Below are 23,962 nucleotides of genomic sequence, written 5' to 3'. Positions count from 1 at the left end.
TAAAAACCGAAATATCTCGACAACGGTTTACATTAGGGGTTCTTAGCAGGAGTACCTTTTTTCCTTTAAAATGTTTAGCACATCATTTCCTTAAAAAATAAATAAGAAAATTATACCGAGAAAAAAGTTACGGACACTTAAAACCATCAGAAGTACACTGTAACCCTCTGGCTACGAGATTGGAAAGTAATATTCTACAAAATTTAATGTTAAAATAGATTTTTATTTTTTAACTTTACTACCCTCTATCTCCAAAACGGAGCAATTTCGGACTAAGGTAAGTTGTTTTAAATCGGCTTATTTTGATGTCAGGAATATGTCATAGGATTTTGTACAGACCTTTTAGAGACACCCTGTATATTCGTTACGTTTGCCAGAGGCGCGCGTATCATTTTGTTTTTAAATACGTAGTTTTTAAATTATTGTTTCAATTGACCTAAGGGAAGATTGTTGATATGTGGTTACCGAATTTTAGTTAAATTGCAAAACTACACCATAACAAAATGATACCGTATAATCAGATAAAAAGCTCAATTGAAAAAATAATTCAAAAACTAATCAAAGTTTATGCTGTCGAAAAAGTGCCAATGGTAAGAAGTTACATATTAACTACTTACTTACTACCTTATCGAATCAATCACAAACATAATGAGAAGATTTGAAGTTTTTCAGTTTTCAATGTGGAATTTTATTGGGCTTAATTTACCCAACTTTGCACTAATTTAATCTACTATCTCTTCAAATAACCGAGATTCCCGTACAGGTGTTTGAAAAAGGGACAATCTGTATACTAATAATACGGTTCTATCTCGAGCCAAAAATGTCGTTGTAGTAGACTATATCATTCACTTGATTATATACTCTCACTCTCCATTTTGTTTAAATTATAATATATGACAAATATTTTTATTTTTATAAATGTTTATGATGTTTGCATAAAATGAGTGAGACATTAAGTTTAAATGACCTTGTCTTACTTTATGCGGAGTGATGCGTAATTTTGGTAATAAAATATTGTTACAACGTATCGTATTCTCTTAGTTATTTTAGTAAAGGTTCTTCACTCGTGAGAGTGAACCGTCTACAGAAGTACACGAGTATCTACGTCTATGAAAGATGTGATTCAAGGTTAATTATTATTAAAAACAAGAGAAAACAATATTGTCAGTCAATACATTTTGCCTTGTTGAGGTGAGTGAACGCTATTTTAGAAGTGTTTTACATTCAGTCGCAAACTGAAAATGTTAACTAAATAATAATTTCTTATCAATTAAGTATAACAATATTTTGAGTACCTACCTATATCTAACATCATAAAATATTAAGATATATTCAGTTTAGTTGTATCATTGCCGTCCCACTTACACGAAAAAAAAAAATAAAACAATCGGATCCATATTTTTAGTTATTTTAACAGGATATCAAACCTTAAGCTTTGTTCGAAACGTAACTTGAAACGATGTTTCAAATTCAAAACATCTTGTTAATATTCGGCGTTTTTTCGTGTTATTTGACAAAAGTCCTGTGTTTGTACGAAAATTCAAATTTAACAGAAGTAGCTGAAAATCTTGAGCTTGTAATTAACAAAACTCTCGCTTATGAACCACCGAGTGATTTCTCGTCTTACGTTGAGACGACGAGTAGCAGTATAAGTGGTAAGTTACGTTTTCAACAAGTTTTTTTAGAGAATTGTAAAAGATTTTCATTATAAGGGAAGTTGTTACCCGACAGTTTAGGTGTTGATTTGATAAAAATATTGAATCAACATGAGCTTATAACAAATTAGTACAGCTAAAAATAAATTAAATAGTTGATATATTATTAAGGTTGTTAGATGTTAGATAGGAAAAGAGAAATCATTCATAACCGAGACCAATAAGACCCGTATTACCTTGACACGCACAAGGGTCGTCATAGTTATTTATACAATAAGTGAAGTGAAGTTTTTAGTTATCGACGAACACAAACAATTAAGTGAAATCAAAACACAGAGTCGATCTCCACAAATTATTTATTAAGTTGTTATTTGCCTGGCATGTTTCGGGTGTATTTAGACACCCATCTTCAGAGGCTATAAATTGTACAGTATTGTTACGGTTTGGGCCTACTATGCTCGATACTTCTGAACGAGCACTCGATTCGGGATGGAATCGATGCGCCGCAATATCTGGCCGGGCGCGTGTTAAAGTAGGCCACAGTTAGGAAGCGACACACCGAGAAGCATCTTCGATGTTCGACGCAAATCGCGAAGCTTTTCTAGAACGTGGTTTACCGAATATAAACGAAGCGGTTTCAGACAGTGGAGTAGTGAATTCGGAAACGCGGTAAAGTTTAAATAGTGGAATAATTGTGGAATTGTAGTAGTGTTTTTGGTAGCTGAATTAATTATTGTACGGAGTGTTTTGAAGTGTAAATAAATTTATTAATTGTTGAGTTAAATTGACTTTGTGTAAACCCACGGGAAAACCGTAACAGTATGTTAATTACCTATAAACTAAGAACATGGAAGCCTATTTTAACTAGATTCCTCATCTGCTGGCTGTCATTCTACAAGGGGGGACAGCTGAACCCAGGTGTACAGGGTGCTGCATTTTGGATGGTTTTACGCGGCCGTGAAATGCATTTTTGTTCAAACGGACGTGAAGTACACACTTCGCGTACTATTTAGCGGCCGTGAAATGCACTTTTACGGCAGGTGTCAATAGCAACGCCGAAAAAAAAGTACAGGAAAAAAGTAAATTAACAATCACTATGTCACCGTCTATGCTTATGGTTGCTGGTTACGATTTGTCTATGTGACCACTGTGTGCACCAATTACAGCAGTACACCCATCCATATCAGTACAGCAATCTTTGTCTCCCAATTTCATTTTCGCGTATATGAAAAAATAGAAAATATTTCTGACAAGAGTCAGTTTATTATTTAACGTCACATCAACAATGCATAACCAGCAAACATAACAATAAACGTCAACGTGATTGCTAGACCCTTCTCATTTTATTTATCAAAAATGAAGAATTTCTAAACAAATATCGTTTGAACAAAAAATTTTGTGTTCGCCTCGGCCGTGAAATAATTTTTTTGTCCTCAAGATTGTTGTCCACGGCCGTAAGACGGCCTCGGACGCCAAACTTTCTTTCTGACGAAAAAATAACATTTCACGGCCTAGGTATACAAATAACTATTTCAGTACGTTTACAATAACTACTTCTACTTATGTTTTCCATTACAGATAAACATGCCGTTTTGACATCATTCAACTAACTTGGGTTTTAATTAAGTTTTTCCCCTTCGAGAATAAAAACCAAGCAACCTGCCATCTTGAAACCAGAACTAGGTTTTTGATTAAGGTTTTTTTCCCCTGTGTAGAATAAAAAAAACATCCACCACCTTATGTACAGGGTGCTGCATTTTCGATGGTTTTACGGGGTACAGAGCTTTAGCTTTAAATTTGCTTTCTGTAACTTTTGGGGGGGTCTTTAGTACCCTGAAGCTTAAGTAAGTTTACCAACTTGGTCTAAAAAGTGATTAAAAACTGGCAAAAAATATTTTTTTCTCGAAAAGATTTTGGTAGACAATAGGTAGAGTGACAAATTTTGACTGCATCACGACCCGACATCTTTTGAAAGTCAAAAGGCCATTTTATGATTGTTTGGAATACTGTTTGGCTTCAAACGGAGGTCACTTTGAACCATTCACTTATAAAAATACTTATTTTGTTCTTAACTTTCTTGATATAAAGTTAATGATCACCCTGTTTTACTTTCTACGCCAAATTTTACATGCTACCTGCCGTGCCACTATCAAAACAACAAGTACCTATCATACATACAGGGAGTATGGAAAGATAACATCTTTTCGAAATAAGAGGATATTTTGAAAGTTTTTAATCACTTTTTAGGCCGAATTGGTAAACTTACTTAAGCTTCAGGGTACAAAACAGCCACCGGTCAAGATTTATACTTGTAGTTCCAAAATAACATGGTCTGACATGTGCTTAAAAATTTAACACGTGAAATACTATGTTGCGCGTTAAAAAAAACGCACTGTATGAACGAGAACCTGTTTTACCAACTGAAGCAAACATTATGCCGCATGCTGAATCTCTTGATAGCAATCAAATTAGGGAAACTAGTCTGGCAATACGTAATTTTGCAGCTGAAAATATAAAAAAACGACAGGATATAGACAAACTGCGTTACGATTGTAAACATAGACATGTGGAGTTGTGCACGTAAGCAGAATATTACCCTATTATGATCCCTGGACCCCAGAATGCACGCCTTTATAAGGAAAAAAAGATGGGAAAGACACACAAAAGAGACAACTTTGAACACTAAAGAGTATATTACTACTAAAAAAGTTTTTTTTGAAACAAACGAAATAAAAATATAAAAAATAAAAAAAAAATAAAAAAGTAAAATTAATAATAATTAAAATTAATGGTGCAGTTAGCACCATTAATTATAACTGTGGCTCCATGCCTAGGAGCAGGAGCCTCCCCACCAGCGGGCTGCGTCGCAGTCCTGTTCCCCGTGTTAGCAGGCTCCTCAGCTTGGGCCGGGGGCGTCGCTGGCCTCGACGGGTCAGGGGACCCCCACGGGTTACTAAGACGAGAGGGTGGTCGCGAACCCCGTCCGCTGTCCATACGAGTGCCAAAGGCAGCCCAAGGCACGTAGGGCGGCGATACACGACCCGCGCGCGCACTGTCGGGAGTTGGGGTGAATCGTGGAGGTGAATTGTCTATAAAATAAAGAAAAACATGAGGTTACATACCCTACGAGTAATGAGCTAAAGAGCACAAATCAACTTACCGCCCATGATTAGCAAAGCAGGCAGGAAAAAAAAAAAAAAAAAGAAAATTAATTTCTTTTCTCCGGAGTAGAGACAACTTCACTCAGGCTCACAAAGAAAGTGACTGGAGACGAAAAAGTAAAGGACCGTTTCGTCCATAAAATGACAAAACTGCTGTGAATGCAGTGCCGCATAAGTAAAATAAATAAACGATAATAAGGCACCGTCCATCCCTAACTGACATAAAGATTGTAACACTTTGTATACAAAGTAATAATTTTGTTGAAATGAATGTTGACGTGATAATGTTTTGGTGATTTTAGTAATGCCTCTACCTCTAAATATCCTATTTGTTTTTCAAAAAAGTGACATTTGGCAATATTTAGAGAAAATCCCGCGGTTGTGAGACAACTTAATACTCTATTTAATTTATCTAAACCTTCTGTTATTGACAAAGATGGAATTAAAATGTCGTCTAAATAGACCATAGCGTCCTTATCTTTTAAATCCCCTAAAGCTTTGCAAATTGCCCGCTGGAAAACGGTCGGTGCATTTGAAAGACCAAAAGGCATTCGCAGATATTCGTAATGCCCATCGGGTATAACAAACGCAGTTTTTTCCTATGGAGGAGTGAGCTATCGGAATCTGATGAAACCCCGACGCCATGTCTAGAGTTGTAAAATATTTATGCTTCCCTAAGCGGTCTAGCTGATCATCAATCCTAGGCAACGGAAAACGGTCTTTAATAGTAATTTTATTAAGTGCGCGAAAATCGCAATACTTTCGCGTGCTACCATCCTTCTTATGGACCAGAACTATAGGACTAGCATAAGGAGAAGTACTTTTACGAATAATTTTGTTTTCCAATAGGACCTTGATAATCAACTTGACTTTTTCGCAATCCGAATGAGCCATTCGAAAGGGTCGGTGATTAATTATTTTATCTATTTTCAATTTTATTTCCAGTTCTGCAGTTGTTATTGGTGAAACGAAGGTACCAGTCGTTATGTTTTGTTCCTACCCTTTAAGGAGACGCAATAAATCACTTAGCTCTTGACCTTTTAAGGGTGTGTTTACAATGTCCGGTGATACAGAAATGAGATTTACTGCTTTAGACATTGGCAGCAGGTCGTTTTCTAGGAACACACGCGTTCCACTATTGTCAGCATTGATTTGAATCCCGTTGTGTTTTAGTAAATCGCGTCCCAAGATACAATCCGGTTTTATAACCGATTTGTCCACAACAAAAAATTCAATTTCAAAAGCGGTACCGTCTCTCTCGACATTTAAAGTCGTTTTATTGTTTGCGAAAACCGTTGTCCCTCCAATACCATTTAAAGTTAGAAAGGCGGCTTACTTCTCAAATCATCAGAATGATCGATCTTTTGTCGTTTCGTACAATGGCGACTAATATGCCCAGGTTCGTTACACTTATAGCAAAGGTTCTGCCTGAATTTGGATTCAATTTTAAAATTAAATGGGTTGCTTCGTTTGAGTTTACTGAAATCGTTTAGCTTTGGTTTCTTGTAATTTCCCAAAAGAGATATGAGTTTCCCAAAACTGTCAAATTTACTATTAAAAGCGACAGTTTTTACTTGGACGTCAGTAATATCCCCGATAACAATTTCACGAATGTGCTCATCAGACATGTCAAACGGTAAAGCTTTAATTAATGACATTTTTTTCTGGCATACTCACAGTAAGAGTCCGCTTGGTCGCTGTTGTCGAGGCTAGCTTTTCGCAATTTGTCATTCAAGTTCCGTTTTGCTGGATATATGCTGCATAACTCCTCTTTGAAAACGGTCCAGGACTTGTTGGGGGGCTGCCAACTCGCAAACCAATCAGCTGCGTCACCTTTCAATCCGGTAGCACTTCTCACCACTAATTCGTATTTCGACCAACCGAACATATTCCCGAGTTTATCCATTTCGATGCACCACGTATTCACATCACAATCATTCGAATGGGGATCAAAATTAGGAATTGACACAGGCAGTGGACACGACACTTTTATTGATTTGCTCTTGAAGAGATTTCACCGAATTTGTAAACAATTGCACAAATTTCTCCATGATTTAAAGCACAGTATCACTTAATGTAGTTAGCTGGAGGGTGTAGTTGTTCTATCCCACTTCTGATATAAGAATTGACGGAAGAATAAAGACAAATTTCCCCGTACTAAACCAATTTAATGATTCTTATTCCAATATACCACTCTCTCTGCTGGTAAATATCAGAATGCCCTCCACTTTTCTTAAATCCCTTAACTAAACACCCTAAGAGCACCCGTCTCACAAGTATCTTATTACATACGCCTAAATCTTATCTGTTACAATAATAATTCTCAGGACACTTAAAATAACTTAGCCTAGCAAATTTCCAAAGACGTCCTTTTACACCAATAAGTATGTCGCCATCCAAGAGTGGTTGATAAAAGACGCCCTCAAGTACCACGAGCCCGTCTGAAGTTCTCACGATGGGCTCGCCACCTTGATATGATTGCTAACATATACAGTGCGTTTTTTTTAACGCGCAACATAGGATTTTACGTGTTAAATTTTTAAGCACATGTCAGACCATGTTATTTTGGAACTACGAGTATAAAACTTGACGGGTGGCTGTTTCGTACCCTGAAGCTTAAGTAAGTTTATCAATTCGGCCTAAAAAGTGATTAAAAACTTGCAAAAAATCATCTTTTTCTCGAAAAGATTTTATCTTTCCATCCTCCCTGTATGTATGATAGGTACTTGTTGTTTTGATAGTGGCACGGCAGGTAGCAATTAATTGTTCAAAGTGACCTCCGTATGAAGCCAAACAGTATCCCAAACAATCATAAAATGCCCTTTTGACGTTCAAAAGATGTCGGGTCGTGATGCAGTCAAAATGTGTCACTCTACCTGCTACCTGCCCTGCCAGTATCAAAAACAACAAAGAACAACAATGCATACAGGGAGTATGAAACAATAATATCTGTTCGAAAAAAAATGATTTTTTGCCAGTTTTTAATTACTTTTTAGACTAAATTGGTAAATTTACTTAAGCTTCAGGGTACTAAAAACACACCCGTCAAGTTTTAGACCTGTAGTTCCAAAATAACATGGTCTAACAGGGGCTTAAAAATTTAACATGTAAAATCCTATGTTGCGCGTTAAAAAAAAACGCACTGTACATACCACGGTAGAAAATTTAAATTCTGTCTCGAGATAAAGTTCACCTCGACATCGTTTCGGCGAACTACCTAATTTCGCGGGGGTAATATCCCTAGTGCATTTAATTTTTCCGGAAAAATTCGGAAAAACGAGTTACTTAGAAACGAGTATTCCAATTTTTCCACAGGAAAAATTAGATGCACGAGGGATATTTGGTAAGATTATTTCCTGAGTTAAATAAACATTTTATTTTAATTAAAACAATAAGAACAGTAATTAATAAGTACAATAACTTTCAAGCTAGAAAGGGTAACCCTATTCTTTATGTTGCTGTGAGGAGTGTGCAAATTTTTTCGAATTTTTTTCCGGAAAAACTGCTGACATCTAAGTTGACAGTTGTTAAGTGATTTTTCCACTTAAAATTTACATTTGTTATACTAATTCTTGATAGGGATTGGTCAAAATTGATAGGAAGGAAATAATCGATAGAAATCAAAGACTTTCCACCTGAGTATGTAATATACTATTACGGCCGGAGTCAATAGCAACGGCCGAAAAAAAAATACATGGAAAAAGTAAATTAACAATCACTATGTCACCGTCTACGCTTATTATTGCTTGCTGGTTACGATTTCTCTATGTGACCACTGTGTGCACTAATTACAGCAGTACACTCATCCATATCAGTACAGCAATCTTCGTCTCCCAATTTCATTTTCGCGTATATGAAAAAATGGAAAATATTTCTGACAAGAGTCAGTTCACATAACACTTACTATATTATGGTAACTACCATGTTAACAAGTTGTTGAACAATTAGATGTATCCACTGACTACAGCGCTGCAGTGGGTATGGTGCTAACATTCTCCAGTCCCAGGTCCCCAGTCCTTCTTAAACATTCCTACCAGGAAGATATTAAAAAAGCAAAAAATGCTGCATACACTTCTTATTTAAAGACAAATAGTTTCAAACCTACTGCAATATGGAAGGTAGTTAAAGAGAACACTAATCTTTTAAGAAATAAGTCTCCAACTGATAATTTAAATATCACACCTGAATGTTTTAACCAATTTTTACACATATTGCTTCAAATATAGTGATAGTGAACAATTTACCTGAGCCGAAGACTACTTTTGACTCATTTTTTAACAGCTATGCTATGGGATTGTGTTTTCCTTCAGATACATTTTCTTTTTCGCCTATAACTCAAATAGAACTTAGGCATTTTTAACTGACAAAATAAAAAATAAAAATGGTCTTGACTATCATAATATGAATTTAAAAATTATTAAAAGCATTATGAATCTTATTATTTCACCACTAACTAAACTTTTCAATTTCAGTATTAGAGACTCGGTGTTCCCTAAAATACTCAAAGTGTCAAAAGTGGTACCCGTTTTTAAAATGGTAGTACTGATGAACTCACGAACTATCGTCATCTCTGTTATACCAATTTTGTCTAAACTGTGTAGTGTACCGGGGTGGAGTAATACGCTCGTAATTAACTTAACTACAACACTTTTATTTCAACCAAGAAAATAGACAGATTGTGAAACAGACAGTAATTAGATCTAGGATTTTATGAGTTTAGCTGACCACTGTTACTAGGTTTGATTTAGGAATCGGAATGTACTTCTTGTGATAATGGATTATTACTTATACTAGTTGCCGAACAGAGGCGTACAATGATTACACAAGGTTTATCTATACCAAACGAATTGGGGTAGTTACCTAATTAAACATTATTCGGACTTTTGATCTTACTTAATTAGTTCTAAATGATTTAAGTGATTTCTAATGATACTTGGTAAATAAGGCGCTGCGTGCAAATAACATTAGTTCTTGAAAAACAAGATAATAATACAATGTTATTCTATTCCTGAAGGGAATGTAAATATAAGTCTTAAAATACATAGGGGTGGCATGAGGGTACATTACAACTGCTTGAAAAGGCACTTATGTAGTAACAGAATTAGCAAATTTTTTGAGAGACACAAGCTTTTCACTGAATGTCAGTTCGGACTTCGGACTTCGTAATAACAAATCTACGACTATAGCTATCCACAAACTTGTTGAATTAGTTAATACCATTGGTTGAAAATGGTGAGGTTTTGTTTTTTGTTTATCAATCCCAATCCTCTGACCGGTTTCGCCGTATTACGGCTCATCAGAGAGGCTATAGGGCTTGATAACCAAAGAACAAAACCTTCATTCCAGTATAGTCAACTGGATCTGGTCATCTGGTGACATCTGTACTCAACTCTATGAGTTAGAAAGTACAGATGGCGTTCCAAAATCTAGAAACAGCACCATTAATGCCAGAGAAATTAATTACAGATGTCACCAGATGTTGCACACAACTATCATTTCTGGCATCCAGTTGACTATACTGGAATGAAGGTTTTGTTCTTTGGTTATCAAGCCCTATAGCCTCTCTGATGAGCCGTAATACGGCGAAACCGGTCAGAGGATTGGGATTGATAAACAAAAAACAAAACCTCACCATTTTCAACCAATCAGATCGGTGTTTACCGAATGATGTGGCATTAATGGTGCTGTTCCTAGATTTTGGAACGCCATCTGTACTTTCTAACTCATAGAGTTGAGTACAGATGTCACCAGATGTTGCACACAACTATTATTAGTTAATACCAGTTTCGACGCTGGGGTCTACTGTGGGACTTTGTTTTGCGATCTAACGAAAGCTTTTGACTGCGTTTTATCTAATATTCTTGCTTTAAAATAAATAGTTATTTATGTATTAACGCGCAAACCACGACTTTTATGCTCTGAGAATGACGTTTGGTGTGTGGGTTTGGTCCTAACAAACCGGTTTGTATACAGGGTAATTCAAATTCGACCCTCACCATTGGGATTTCGGAAACTATATGAGATACGAGAAAGTTTAAATTGGGGCAAAGTTGCGCAATTTAAAGCTCAACCAAATGCAGTTTTAAAAATGTCGATTTTTCCTTCCTGTACTTCCTAAGATATCCGAAAAAAACTGAAAATTTGATTTTTTGTTTTTATTTATTTCTTTAATAGATTATGGTACTTTCGATTTTATTGTCATCGGATCTGGTCCTGCGGGTTCCGTAATAGCAAACCGTCTCACAGAAATCGAAGATTGGAGTGTTCTTCTTCTCGAAGCCGGACCTGATGACAGCGATTTGAATAGAATAATAGGATTGTATTCTTATGCAGCCACAAGCGATAACGACTGGGGTCACTCAACGACTCCCCAAAAAAACGCATGCGGCGGTAAGTACTAAAAATGCAATATACAGGGGGTTTTACGATAAATGAAGTCTGAAAACGAGAAATATCTTTGGACCCTAGTTTATATGGCAAAATTCAGTTATGTTCTGATGCCTGATTAAATATGACCCATTTATTTATTTGTAAAACACCGTATTTTTTACATAGTTTATCCAATGTTGATACGATCTGACTCACAACTAATCGACAACAAGATTTAATTACATTTGTTAAAGAAGAATGGTTATAGAAGTGCGAACAACCCGAAATAAAAATGTTATAGATTTTTTACAAAAAATGGTATGTTATTGTTAATCTGCGTTTTTACTCGAGTTAGTAACCGGATCATTTTTATTAACTATGGTTCTAATAAGGTCGTGAATTACATAATTATTTGAAAATATAAAAGACTTGAAAAGCCACAAGTGACTGACAAACTTTAGTGAGTTTACCAAAAGCTACAGCCTTAAGTTTTTTATCCTTATAGGGAAATTTATATAAAAATAGGATGATGCAACAATGCAATAGACAGGAACACGGTTTTGAATGTGACGTTTACTTATTTGTTTGTATGTACCGGGTGACCCAATAAGACTGTTCCTCGGCTATATCTCGGGAACCGTTCGTCGTATGACTTTGGGGTAAAAAAATACTGGGTAAATTGGCCATGAAGAATCTCTGGAAAATATTTTCAAGTCCTAAAAAAGACCACAAGAGGTGCAGACTGCCATCCATCTTAAATTTTAAAATTGCATTTTCTGTAAATTTTTCATAACAAACTACAAAGTTTTTGTTCACATTTTTAAAGAGGACCAGTCTATCTAGCATTTTCGTAAAACAAAAATTTCAGTTATTTCATAAATAAAGTTGGTGGGGGTTGTTCAATTGTTTTTGTAATAACCCGCTTTAACTTCTTAAAGGTTTGACCAATTTTAACAAATTTAGTATCGTGTGAAGGCCGAAGAGGACTCGGAAGACGAAAATGCTCATGGCTTAAAAATATAAGAGAGTGGACAGGATTAGACACATGCACCCTATTGAGAGCAGCAAGAAATAGAGAGGAGTTTGCTGGTATTGTCGCCAACCTTCAGTAATGAAGAAGGCACTTGAAGAAGAAGTATCGTGAGTTAGAATTTGTTCTAAAAATTTGAACGCAACTTACTTGAATTATTCATGATGTTCCAAAAAACTGTGCAGACCAAACTTATGTTTTTTTTTTAAATGGAACACCCTGTATATGATTCAACTGTTGTGATGCCCCGGGAAAATATTAGCAATTTTCTTTTGTTTATTTTTCAAAGTCAAAATTGTAATCAAAATTAAATTAAAACTTACGGAATTAGTTTGAGGCACATCTGAACACTACTAGACACAACACTTAAATAGTAGTTTGAAAGAAAAATCTGACTTCAAATCCTTAGCCAAACCTCTAAGAGATTTAATTGGCCAGCGTCGTTAATCCAGAAGCGGGGATATATTTCTATTAGTAGGTGTTTACAAGGAAAGGAATTTTTCTAAGTAATACTGTCGCCACAAATTCTCACCTTTCTGACCCCAAGCAAATTGATTTATTGCCTGCAGCTGCAGGAAAAAAATTAATATTATCTATTGCACTCGGCGACATGTTTTTGAAATTCCACCTTTTGACCTGTCGCATTCCTGCTCACAGAATGATGTAAATTTTGTAGTATAAATATTCACACCATTTTGGCAAACAGTCCGTCAGAAACGGGCAGTCAAAACTGAAACGTCGACAAGTCGAAGACAAGTGTGAAAAGTCGGTTAAAGTCCAAAAAAGACGTAATGGGGTCAAGTTCTAGTCATGTTCAGTAGTGCAAAATAAGTTCTACTAAAATTCTTCAGTGTGCAAGATTTGTGGAACTAAGGTGTTTGGAAAACCCTTCAAAATTCTCGTAAAGAAACCTCGTAGCCGCTTGACCTAAAGCCTGTCACTTCAACTCAACTCAACATGTCCAGAAGGTACGTTTAAGCCAGAATTGCTAACTAGACCTAAGTCTTTGGTACCGAACCGTACCTAGCTGAGTAATTATCTATGCTTTTGGAATCTGAATAAATGTTTGATCCAAGATTGGTGGTTGTGTCATTTAGGGTATAGCGCTTGCCCCTCAAACCCCAGAAAATAAGCTTGTAAGACCCAAAATTGGAAGAAGGCATTTTTGGGCCATTACACTGTCGAATAGAGCACGTCGAGAGGATTTCAACGATATCTGGTTTGTTGGATTTATCTGTAACACTTTTCCCAAAAAACTGAAAAGAAAACGAGTATTAACAGACGAAACAAGCCTCGTCAGCTAATCACTTGATTTGCTTTTTCTCATTTTTTGACTAACAGATAGAGCGAACAAACCATATATCGTTGAAATTGTCTCCACGTGCTTTATTCAACCGTTGAATAATATACAGGATGTTCAATTTAAAAAAAACATACGTTTGGTCTATCACACTTTTTTGGGACATCCTGTATAATTCAAGTAAGTTGCGTTCAAATCTTTAGAACAAATAAACATTTTTTTTCTAGTCATAAACAAAAAAGTTAAAGGGGGGGTTAAAGGGGTGCTGTTTATAATGAGACACCCTGTACATGTCTATTGCATTGTTGCGTCATCCTTTTTCATATTTTTATATAAATTTCCGTATACATACATGACACTGGGCTATATTGGGCTGATTGATAATATTAACTATATTATTATGTTATACTTGCAGAATATGAAAGAAATCCTTTAGCATTTATAATCCGACTAAACCTTATTAGTCTTAGGCCCGAATTCAGAATCACGATTGAGGAACTCCTCACGACGATTCCGGTCTGGTTGGTTTCTTGAATGGCTTGGGCTTGAATATCGATTCCTGTGCTCTGGTGTTCGGCTTCTTACTTGGCGCACTTGTGCATGTCCTCGTGACACTTGCTTTACTGCCTCAAACTCCAAAGCGTAGGCAAGGGCATCATGTAATATTTTGCACCCGGCTAATCTTAAACCTTGCTCAGTATTAAGATCTTTTACGTCTCGTACAAACGTTCCTACTGCTCAACGCTCTCTTATGTCTTGGGATGCAGTTGGGTAAGCCAGGTAAACTAAACGGGCAATGTCAGCTTCGTACTGCTGCAAGGTTTCTTGGCTTCTGCTCGCTAACTGTGCCTCGTAAACTTGCTCTAGATGCTTGTTTCCAAACCTCATCTTTAAATGTTGGACCACGTCTTTGCAATTCCTATAACGACTCTCATCCAAGGTTTGTAGAACCTCCAGGGCTTCTTCTCTGAGTGACAAAACTAAGGCGGTGGCTTTGTCACTCGATGTCTAGTTGATTGCCTCTGCGGCAGCCTCAAACTGCTTCTTGTAAATCTGCCACGACGTCTTACCATCGTAAACTGGAGGTTTAATGTTTGAGCAGGCATTAGTAGTGGTGACTAAGGCTGGCTTTAAAGAGTTTTCTTGCAGTTTGTCAACTTCCTTCTGTAAGTTCTGCACAGTTTCCTCGACTCCGCGTATTCTCTTTCGTCGACTTTTTCCTCCAAGATTTCTATCCGGGTTTTCATCTTGCTTTTTAGTTCACTAATCACACAATCCCGCTTGCACATGAAAATTGCAGCTTGAGGCGAAGCCAAACGCTGCAATCATGTAAAAGCGGCAAAAGTACTTTCGGCTCGAAATATAGACGATATTTTTTCGACGACTGCTGTGGGGTGGAGTAGAAGGACAACTCACATCATTTTCGTCGCTCGAACTCATTGTCACCGATAAATCACTTTGACGGAATGGCTTTATTTCAAACAGGTATGTCAAGCGTTGTTATGGAAACGCCGAATAAGTTGGTGGGTAGATTGTTAGTAGAAAGCGAAAACGTTCTAGAGCTGAAAATGATTGATTTACTTTCAGCTCGCGCGCGGCAAATAACCACTTTCTGCTTTTAAATGGAAGCGTACATGAGGTACTTTCAAAGTCAGTCGCCGAAAAAAACTATTTTTATTATAGAAAGTAAATTATGAAATTCTGCAATATTTTTTTACATCTCGTCAAAATTTCCTTAAATTTGTATCTTATGTTTAACGTCACACAGTATTCCAATTTCCGTTAATTAATAAAGTTTTGTTTACAGGTTGACATCTATGGAGCAACTGGTTGGTCGTTTGATGAGGTTCTTCCATACTTTAAGAAGTCTGAAAATGCAAAATATGAAAATTTGGCCGAAGGCTATCACAGTACGGGTGGATATTTGACAGTTAGCAATGACGTAGATTCAGAATTGGTATGTACCAGTGTATCTAAATATAGTTTTTTTCTACGGGCGTGCGCGAATGATAACATTTCCGCAAATATTTGTTCTCAAAATATAGACTTTTCCGCACTGAGATATTATATTGAGATATTTGCAATATTCCAGACGTAAGAGATATATGCAATATAATAGTACGTAAAGAAATTATTTTCCCGCCCTAGAGTGAAAAAATTAAATTGTTAATATATGTATCATATTCAAAATTATTATTCCATATAATTCAATCAGTTATTATTAATATTAATAACAAAAGTAGATTAGAGGTAATTCATCACATCAATAACCCATTTATGGTAATCAAGTTTGTAGGTTATAACCAAGTTTTTTTTTGTGTAAAGTAATACTTAGTCTATTTTTTTCTCAAAGAGGAGGTGTAAGTGTAAAAGTGATGGGAATAAACACGCAGCCTTCTCCACAAAAAATTTATTCAAACCCCTAAGTGTTAGAGGGGTCGTTCGCCATATGTTATGTGATGTACTACCCTTAAAGGGTTTGGTTAAACATACCCTATACAGGGTGATTCCAAAGTTGGTACTTTCCTTTCACCTGCGAATAGGGCTTCAAAAAATAAGGTTTTTTTTCCTTTGATGCTTTTTCGAAATATGAACCATAACGAAGATACAGGGTGTAAAAGTTTTACTGAAAAAATAAAAATTTAATGATTTTGGCCAAACCACTTGAAGTGTGTGAAGTGTTGTCAGTAGCTACGTGGAAAGGAAATTTTCCAAGAAACAACAATTTTCTTGCGTTTACCAGTGGCGCGCGTATAATTTTTTTAAAACATTTTCGAAAAAAAATATTACCATACTGGTTTTTTTCCAACATAAAATTTATTATTGAATTCCTTGTTCAATTCTAAAAATAAAACCCCTTTTATTAATTTTTGCTACGACGCACCGCTTTCGAGTAAAAAAATAAAAACCGTCTTAATGCGTGCCTAAAATTAAATGCTGTTTTAATTTAAAATGTCAAATTATTAAAACTTAGTTCAAAGGCGGCTGAAATCTTTTGTTTTTGTTTAGGTCTGTTGATAAGGAATAACTTGTAGTTAGTTAAAATAAAATTTAAGTTATTTTTTATTTTGTGTTTTTTTTTCAGTAAAATTTTGACACCCTGTATCTTGGTTATTGTTCATATTTCGAAAAAACGTCAAAGGAAAAAAAACCTTACTTTTTGAAGCCCTATTCGCAGGTGAAAGGAAAGCACCAACTTTGGAATCACCCTGTATAATAAAGTGAAGCGCCGGCTATCTTTTACTGCGGCATTCTTAGAAGTTTAAAAAATCTGCAATTAAAACTAAAGTGTTATAATTTGTATAAAGGTGATGTAAAAAACTCCAAAAATTTACCTTATTATGGAGAACAGAAAAAACTTCAAGCTAACAACTAATTGTAGTCTCTTTGTTCTAAATTTCGTTCTAAGAACGCGGCAGTAATATTTAGCTTTATGATTTAAAACTTGGGTCTTGCTATCTCCCCTCTTACAGAAATTTAGCCGGAGCTTCACTTTATTATATGAGGTATGTTTAACCAAACTCTTAAAGGTAGTACATTATGTTGACTTTGTAAATTTTTCGGTACTGAAGATGGATACCTGTGTGCCCGAAACATATGTCAAACGACCCCACTCACACTTACGGGTTTGAATAAATTTTTTATGGAGAAGGCTGCGTGTTCATTTGTATCATTTTTATTTTTGTACTTAATAATTTTAATGTGCTGTTAGATTTTAGTTACATACATAATATGAATATGTATAAAGAACAAGATTTAAAAAAAATAATAGCGGACTTCCTTAATGGTATTACAAGAATACCTCATTTCTAAAATGTAAAAAAAAAGCAAAGCAAAGAAGATATTATTATATTATTATTATTATTTAACACACTTCAAGCTAACACCAAGCACCTACAATGCATACAGGGAGCATGGAAAGATAAAATCTTTTCGAAAAAAGATGATTTTTCGTTAGTTTGTAAACACTTTTTAGACCGAATTGGTAAACTTACTTAAGCTTCAGGGTACTAAACACACACCCGTCAAGTTTTACACTTGTAGTTCCAAAACAACATGGTATAACATGGGCTTAAAAATTTAACACGTAAAATCCTAAGTTGCGCGTTAAAAAAAACGCACTGTACATATAGTCCGCGCATTTCGTTCACAACACTATACAGGTCCCGATTTTTAGTTTATTTGTTTGCACGGTCTTATTCGCCACTGTTCTCTTTGAAAATTCGATTGGGTTATTAAAGTTACTAAAGTTGTCTGCTAGTTTAGCCTTGCTTGCTGCATCTTTATGTTGTTGATTTCTTAATCACTCTTTCTCTTTGAAGATCTATTTCTTGATCTGAGAACGAAAAAGTACCTGTTTGGTACTTGATTTCCAGTGATCAAATACCAATTAGTAACAACAAAGTTGAATTGGTTGACAAATGTATGCATACATATATTTTAAAATTTAAAAACATCAACAACGAAATGAAATATCTCAATTCGCTTGAAACGGAAAGCATTTAACCAATATGTGTTCAGGGGAGAGAGGAATGAAGAGATACGCCGAGGTACTAGAGTAGATGAGCGAATCACTACACGTAAATGGAGATGGGCTGGACACATTGCTAGAATGGAGGTCGGGCTATAAACCAAAAAACTGTTGCAATGGAGATTAATAGCTAACCAGCGTAGCCGAGGCAGACGTCCCACTCGATGTACGACCCGAAGAGGATAACAAGAAATTATATTGTAACAGCCAGAGAGAGAGAGAGAACTGGCGACGTTTGAAGAGAGTTGACGTGAAGGGGACTGCATGATGATAAGGATGATAGATCGCTTATACCGGTGATTACTTTGCCTCTACTCGCGTAGAGATGATAACTCTGGGCATTCCTTCATCCTCATCACCATCTTTAGTTTCCTTCCGTCCATCTCCATGGCCTCTCCAATTTGCCGCCTTTCACTTATGTAGGTAGTCTGACTCATTCATTAGGTACCCACCAGTGCCTGGAAGTCATCTTCCCACCTTGTTCTCGATAGTTCTGGATTCTTTTTAGTTGTTCTGCGCCTTCATTCAGTTGTTTTCCTGGTCTATCTACTAACATCTGTCCTTATGAAATGGCCAGCCCATTTGCATTTTAGCATTGCCACCCGTTCTGCGACGTCCGTCACTTTTGTCTTTCATCTGATCCATTCGTTTGCCTTTCGATCATGCAGTCGTATTTATAGCATGTTCCTCTTTTTCTTTCAGCAATCCAGCAATTAACAGCGGGATAGCACCTGGCAGAAGGAGAATATCTTGGTTGGGAAATATTTAAACGGTGGTTTGACAAATCAACAGCGAAACTTTTCCGAATCGAGATCAACAAAGTAAAAATAACCATGCTGATAGCCAACATACGGAACAGATAGGCTTGGAGAAGAAGAAGAGGAAATTTAGAATTAAAAAAAACTTTATCATCACAACTTCCATTATGCTGTCTATCCAAGCTGAATTCTTCTGGAGTATAAAATACTCAAATACTGAAACTTCCTTTATTTACTTATGAAGCTAAATTTTCTTACATAACGTATTTGTTTCTTTGCATTTCAGACACAGTCCTATACAGGGTGTCCCACGACGAAAGACCTCGATTGATATTGGAAAAAGTATAAATAGGAGAGTTTTGTAATTTGGTAGGATACTGATGTGGGCATGCCCAATCCAACTAAAATATTTTCAAGATGGTTGCACTTCCGTTTATACCGGAAGTCGATCACAACTTTCTTATTTTAAATTGAACACCCTATATATTATTACATATTTGGATTCCTCACAAAATTCTGACCAACTTTTGTATAGAATGCCCTATGCCTATCTCTAGCCGTTTTCGAAATATTTGATGTTTTTCCAAAAAAGTGACAGTTGCAACGCTCAACATATTTTTGTACTATGTTAAAACCGTATTTCATTTTGCAATGAAACTTTGGGATATTGTAAATGAAGGATCGTTTTATTATACTGAGGGTGCGTAACGACTCATTTGTATACAGGGTCGTCAAAAAAAAATCATAAACTTGCCACTAAAAAAAATGAAAAATCTCAAATTTTTTAAATGGAAACCCCCATTTTTTATGACGGAATCATTTTGAGCATTAAAAATTACTATAAGTTTCAATTTACTTGCCTATACCTAAATCCAACCCATTTCGTTTTATTTGAGAATAAACATTTTTTTATTAGGCTGCATGGTTGGGATTAGCTGGTACTCTAGTTGACCATGCTTTTGACACACGGTGATATTGGAGACCTGCAGGGCATGTTAATAACACTAGTTTTGAGTGTTTTGACAACTGCAAATATGCCGTCGCGGTTACGTTATTCAAACCAATATTACTTAAATCTGTTCATTATTTACGGAGAATGTGATAAAGTTGTGAGTAGAACATGTGAGGTATTTGCCGCTCGTTATCCAGAAAAACCAAAGCCATCACGAAAAGCTGTCAAGCAAATAATTGAAAATTTTAAGAATAATATATGTGAAGAGAAAAGCTATTAAAACAAAACCAATCCTTAATAATACAAATGCAGAAATTCCAATGTCTAACCAACTTTTGTGTACAATGCCCTATTCCTATCTCTAGCCGTTTTCGAAATATTTGATGTTTTTCCAAAAAAGTGACAGTTGCAATGCTCAACATAACATGCTTTGCAGGTCTCCAATATCACCGTGTGTCAAAAGCATGGCCAACTAGAGTACCAGCTAATCCCAACCATGCAGCCTAATAAAAAAATGTTTATTCTCAAATAAAACGAAATGGGTTGGATTTAGGTATAGGCAAGTAAATTGAAACTTATAGTAATTTTTAATGCTCAAAATGATTCCGTCATAAAAAATGGGGGTTTCTATTTAAAAAACTTGAGATTTTTCATTTTTTTTAGTGGCAAGTTTATGATTTTTTTTTGACGACCCTGTATACAAATGAGTCATTACGCACCCTCAGTTTAATAAAACGATCCTTTATTTACAATAACCCAAAGTTTCATTGCAAAATGAAATACGGTTTTAACATAGTACAAAAATATGTTGAGCGTTGCAACTGTCACTTTTTTGGAAAAACATCAAATATTTCGAAAACGGCTAGAGATAGACATAGGGCATTCTATACAAAAGTTGGTCAGAATTTCGTGAGGAATCCAAATATGTAATAATATATAGGGTGTTCTATTTAAAATAAGAAAGTTGTGATCGACTTCCGGTATAAGCGGAAGTGCAACCATCTTGAAAATATTTTAGTTGGATTGGGCATGCCCACATCAGTATCCTACCAAATTTTCAAAACTCTCCTATTTATACTTTTTCCAATAATACTGCATGAACCTATTTTTCGGTTCATTTGAAAAACAAAAGTTGACGATGGTTTCAAAGAAACGAAACGTTGTAATATATTTTTAGAGACACTATCTTGTAGCGCTCGAAAAGATGCCATGAGAAAGTATTTTTTGTTTTTAGATATGATTTCAAATAACTTAAAACAACACTTAAAACTTCAAATTTCTAAAAACGAATAAAATCGAAAATCCTAAAAATCACTTTTTTTAAATATACAAACGTAAAAAAAAAAACTTTTTCGACGACTGACTTTAAAAGTACCTCATGTACGCTTCCATTTCAAAGCAGAAAGTTCGGCTTCGCCTCAAGCTGCAATTTTCATGTGCAAGCAGCAAATATGTACTTTCCGCTCTTAATATAGAATATACTACTTTTGTACTCCTAATGAAATATACTATTACTTTTAAAAACGCCATGGCTCTCTGATTGCGCAACTTTTTTCTAATTTAACCGACTTCGTATCGCTTACGGTTTCGGAGATCCCCATGCAACGCATCCTTATTATTATATCTGTTTATTAAGGATAATAACAAAGAACAAAGTTCTAAAACTCATTTGACATTAAAACAGACATTGACTGCTTTTAACTCCCAAAAATACTATTACCTAACAAAACGGTAATTAAGGTAAATGGAATTTAGAAACAAAAAGAAATATAACTAAGGTCAAACACAACATTTCTTCCTCCCTGTGGGAATTCTAAGTACAATCGCTTGAACAGGTCCCGTGGTCAAAGTCACTACAAAATCGCTCTGGTGGTCTGTGTATTCGAGTGGATCTGCGTGGAATGTTGAGCGTTTCAGCTTTGTGGTTGGAAGACTCACTTCTTACTGATGTATTATTATTATGATGATTTGAATCTGGTGTAACTGTACATTCGATTAGAGGTAAATTGCTTCCAACTGATATCCTTTCTTCTCTGACAGGTGATTTGGTTCGGGTTACTAACACTGTTGGTTCGGTTTCGTTCCTTGCAGGTGTTTTTGGCATAGCTTTTGAAGAAGTTGAGCTGGTTCCAGGAAAAGTCAACAATCGAGGATTCCATTTATCTCTAGTGATTAGATGTATCATTCTTGGCTTGTCCAGGTTGTAGCACAATTTTATCTCTTTGATTTGCTCGAATTTGATCTACATGTCTCTTGAAACGTTTTCCAAAATAATCAATTTCATAATGTATATCTCCTAGCTTTGAAATAATCGTCCCAGGAATCCATTTATCCATTCTCGGATTTCCAGGTAAGAAATAAACTGCTTGTGTCGGATGGAAAACACGAAAAGAAGGTTCAAAAGTTGCTTGTTGTCTCTCTGAAATTTTTGTATACAGACTTTCAGGTTTAAGTAAATCAAGGCGAGTTCCCAGCGGACGACCAAGGAATAGCTGAGCTGGAGATTGCCCTGTAGTAGAGTGGGGAGCTTTCCGATACTGCCTCAAGAATTCGTTTAAGTTACGCTGTAAGGTCCCTGGTGTTGTAGCCATAATTTTGAGATGATCTTTAACGGTTTGTACATTCCTTTCCGCTTGACCATTGGTTGAAGGATGGTAAGGTGCTGTACGTTTGTGGTACTTAACTCCGACTTGTTGCAAAAATTCTTTAAATTCTACAGAGGTAAATTGAGTTCCGTTATCAGAGACCACCGTAATGGGAACTCCATAAGCTGCAAACACTTCGTCAAGCATCATTATTGTGGAAGTCGCTGTTGTACTGTTTGTAATTTTAACCTCGAGCCATTTACTGTAGGCATCAGAGACTATAAGCAACATTTTACCAGCAAACGGTCCTGCATAATCAATATGAATGCGCTCCCACGGACCATGCGGATATTCCCAGTGATGATCATGATATTTCGGTGGCGCATGCGCATATCTAGCACAGTCACTACAGGATTTGGCGATCAATTCAATATCAGCATCAATTCCGGGCCAGTATACAAAAGAACGAGCAATTCCCTTCATTTTTACAACGCCCAGGTGTGCTGTATGAAGATCATTCAAAACAGCCTGACGAAGCCTAGATGGCACAACGACTCGATGTTCAAAAACCAAGCAGTTTCCGACAAGCTTGTATTCCAGCTCGGGCGACTTATATCCGGCGCGAGCAAGACTTTGTCCTGACTCCAATAACCGAAACATTTTTCCAAGATGAGGATCCTTTACCGTTTCCCGAGCAATACTTTCAGCAGAAGTTGGAAGTTGCTGAATCTGCTTTATTATAAAATTGTCGAATTCATCAAATTCTTCTTCTTTGTCAACTATGTTCCAAGTTCTTGGCCTAACAACATTTACTAAATTGGGTAACGGTACTCTTGAACAATAATCTGCATTAACATTCAATTTTGTAGATTTGAATTTAACCTCAAAGTCAAAATGTGCGAGATAATCAGCATAATTTGCCATACGACTGATGCAAAGAACAGGCAGTGATTTTTCAGGATGTAAAATTTGCGACAGTGGTTTGTTATCCGTGTACAGAGTGAAATGTCGTGCATAAAGATAATGGAAAAATTTTTGTACGGCCCACACAATTGCAAGTGCTTCTTTGTCAATTTGAGGGTACTTCTGTTCAGTTGAGTTCATAGTTCTACTTGCGTCAGCAATTGGTCGTTCACGTTCGTCGTTAAGTTTGTGCGATAACACAGCACCAAGTCCTATTCGGCTGGGATGCCAGCCGAACGGATGGTTGCCAAAATCAAAGGTAGAGAGGAATCATACGGCGTAAGGACTTGAGGTGAAATCAATGCATGTTTAATGTCTTCATATGCTTTTTCTGCTTCTTTAGTCCAAGTAAATGGTTCCTTCATGTACATGTCACGTAAAGGGCGAACTCTCGTTGACAAATCTGGAATGAATGAACTATAATACGTAGCTTTCCCTAAAAATAGCTCAATCAATTCGGTGGCCTAAAAACTCAATTGAAGTTGCTCCAAAAACGCATTTACTTTTATTTAGACGGAGCCCATGCATTTTTATTCGTTCCAGAACTAAGTCCAAAACTTCCAACAGCTTATCAAAGTCCTCTGCGAATACAACCACATCATCAAAGAAATTTTTAACGTTTTGGAGATTTTGTAGCACTGATTCCATACGACGTTGC

At 36.1% G+C, this 23,962-nt stretch overlaps 1 long non-coding RNA gene across 1 annotated transcript in view; it reads left to right on the top strand.

Annotated features, from left to right (window-relative positions):
• The first annotated feature begins 1,534 nt into the window (after window positions 1-1,534).
• The window catches only part of LOC145739883 (uncharacterized), a 28,699-nt gene continuing 6,271 nt past the window's right edge, over window positions 1,535-23,962 (top strand). Inside the window, exons 1-2 of the long non-coding RNA XR_014181260.1 lie at window positions 1,535-1,655; window positions 15,323-15,472. This is a non-coding gene — a long non-coding RNA (uncharacterized LOC145739883). The remainder of the gene's footprint in view (window positions 1,656-15,322; window positions 15,473-23,962) is intronic.

The sequence above is a fragment of the Ips typographus genome, unplaced genomic scaffold, assembly GCF_016097725.1.
Source record: "Ips typographus isolate SLU unplaced genomic scaffold, UJ_Ityp_2.0 IpsContig76, whole genome shotgun sequence".
Taxonomy (NCBI): domain Eukaryota; kingdom Metazoa; phylum Arthropoda; class Insecta; order Coleoptera; family Curculionidae; genus Ips; species Ips typographus.
Note: the sequence above shows the minus strand (reverse complement) of the source record. Positions and strands in the feature narration are given on the sequence as shown.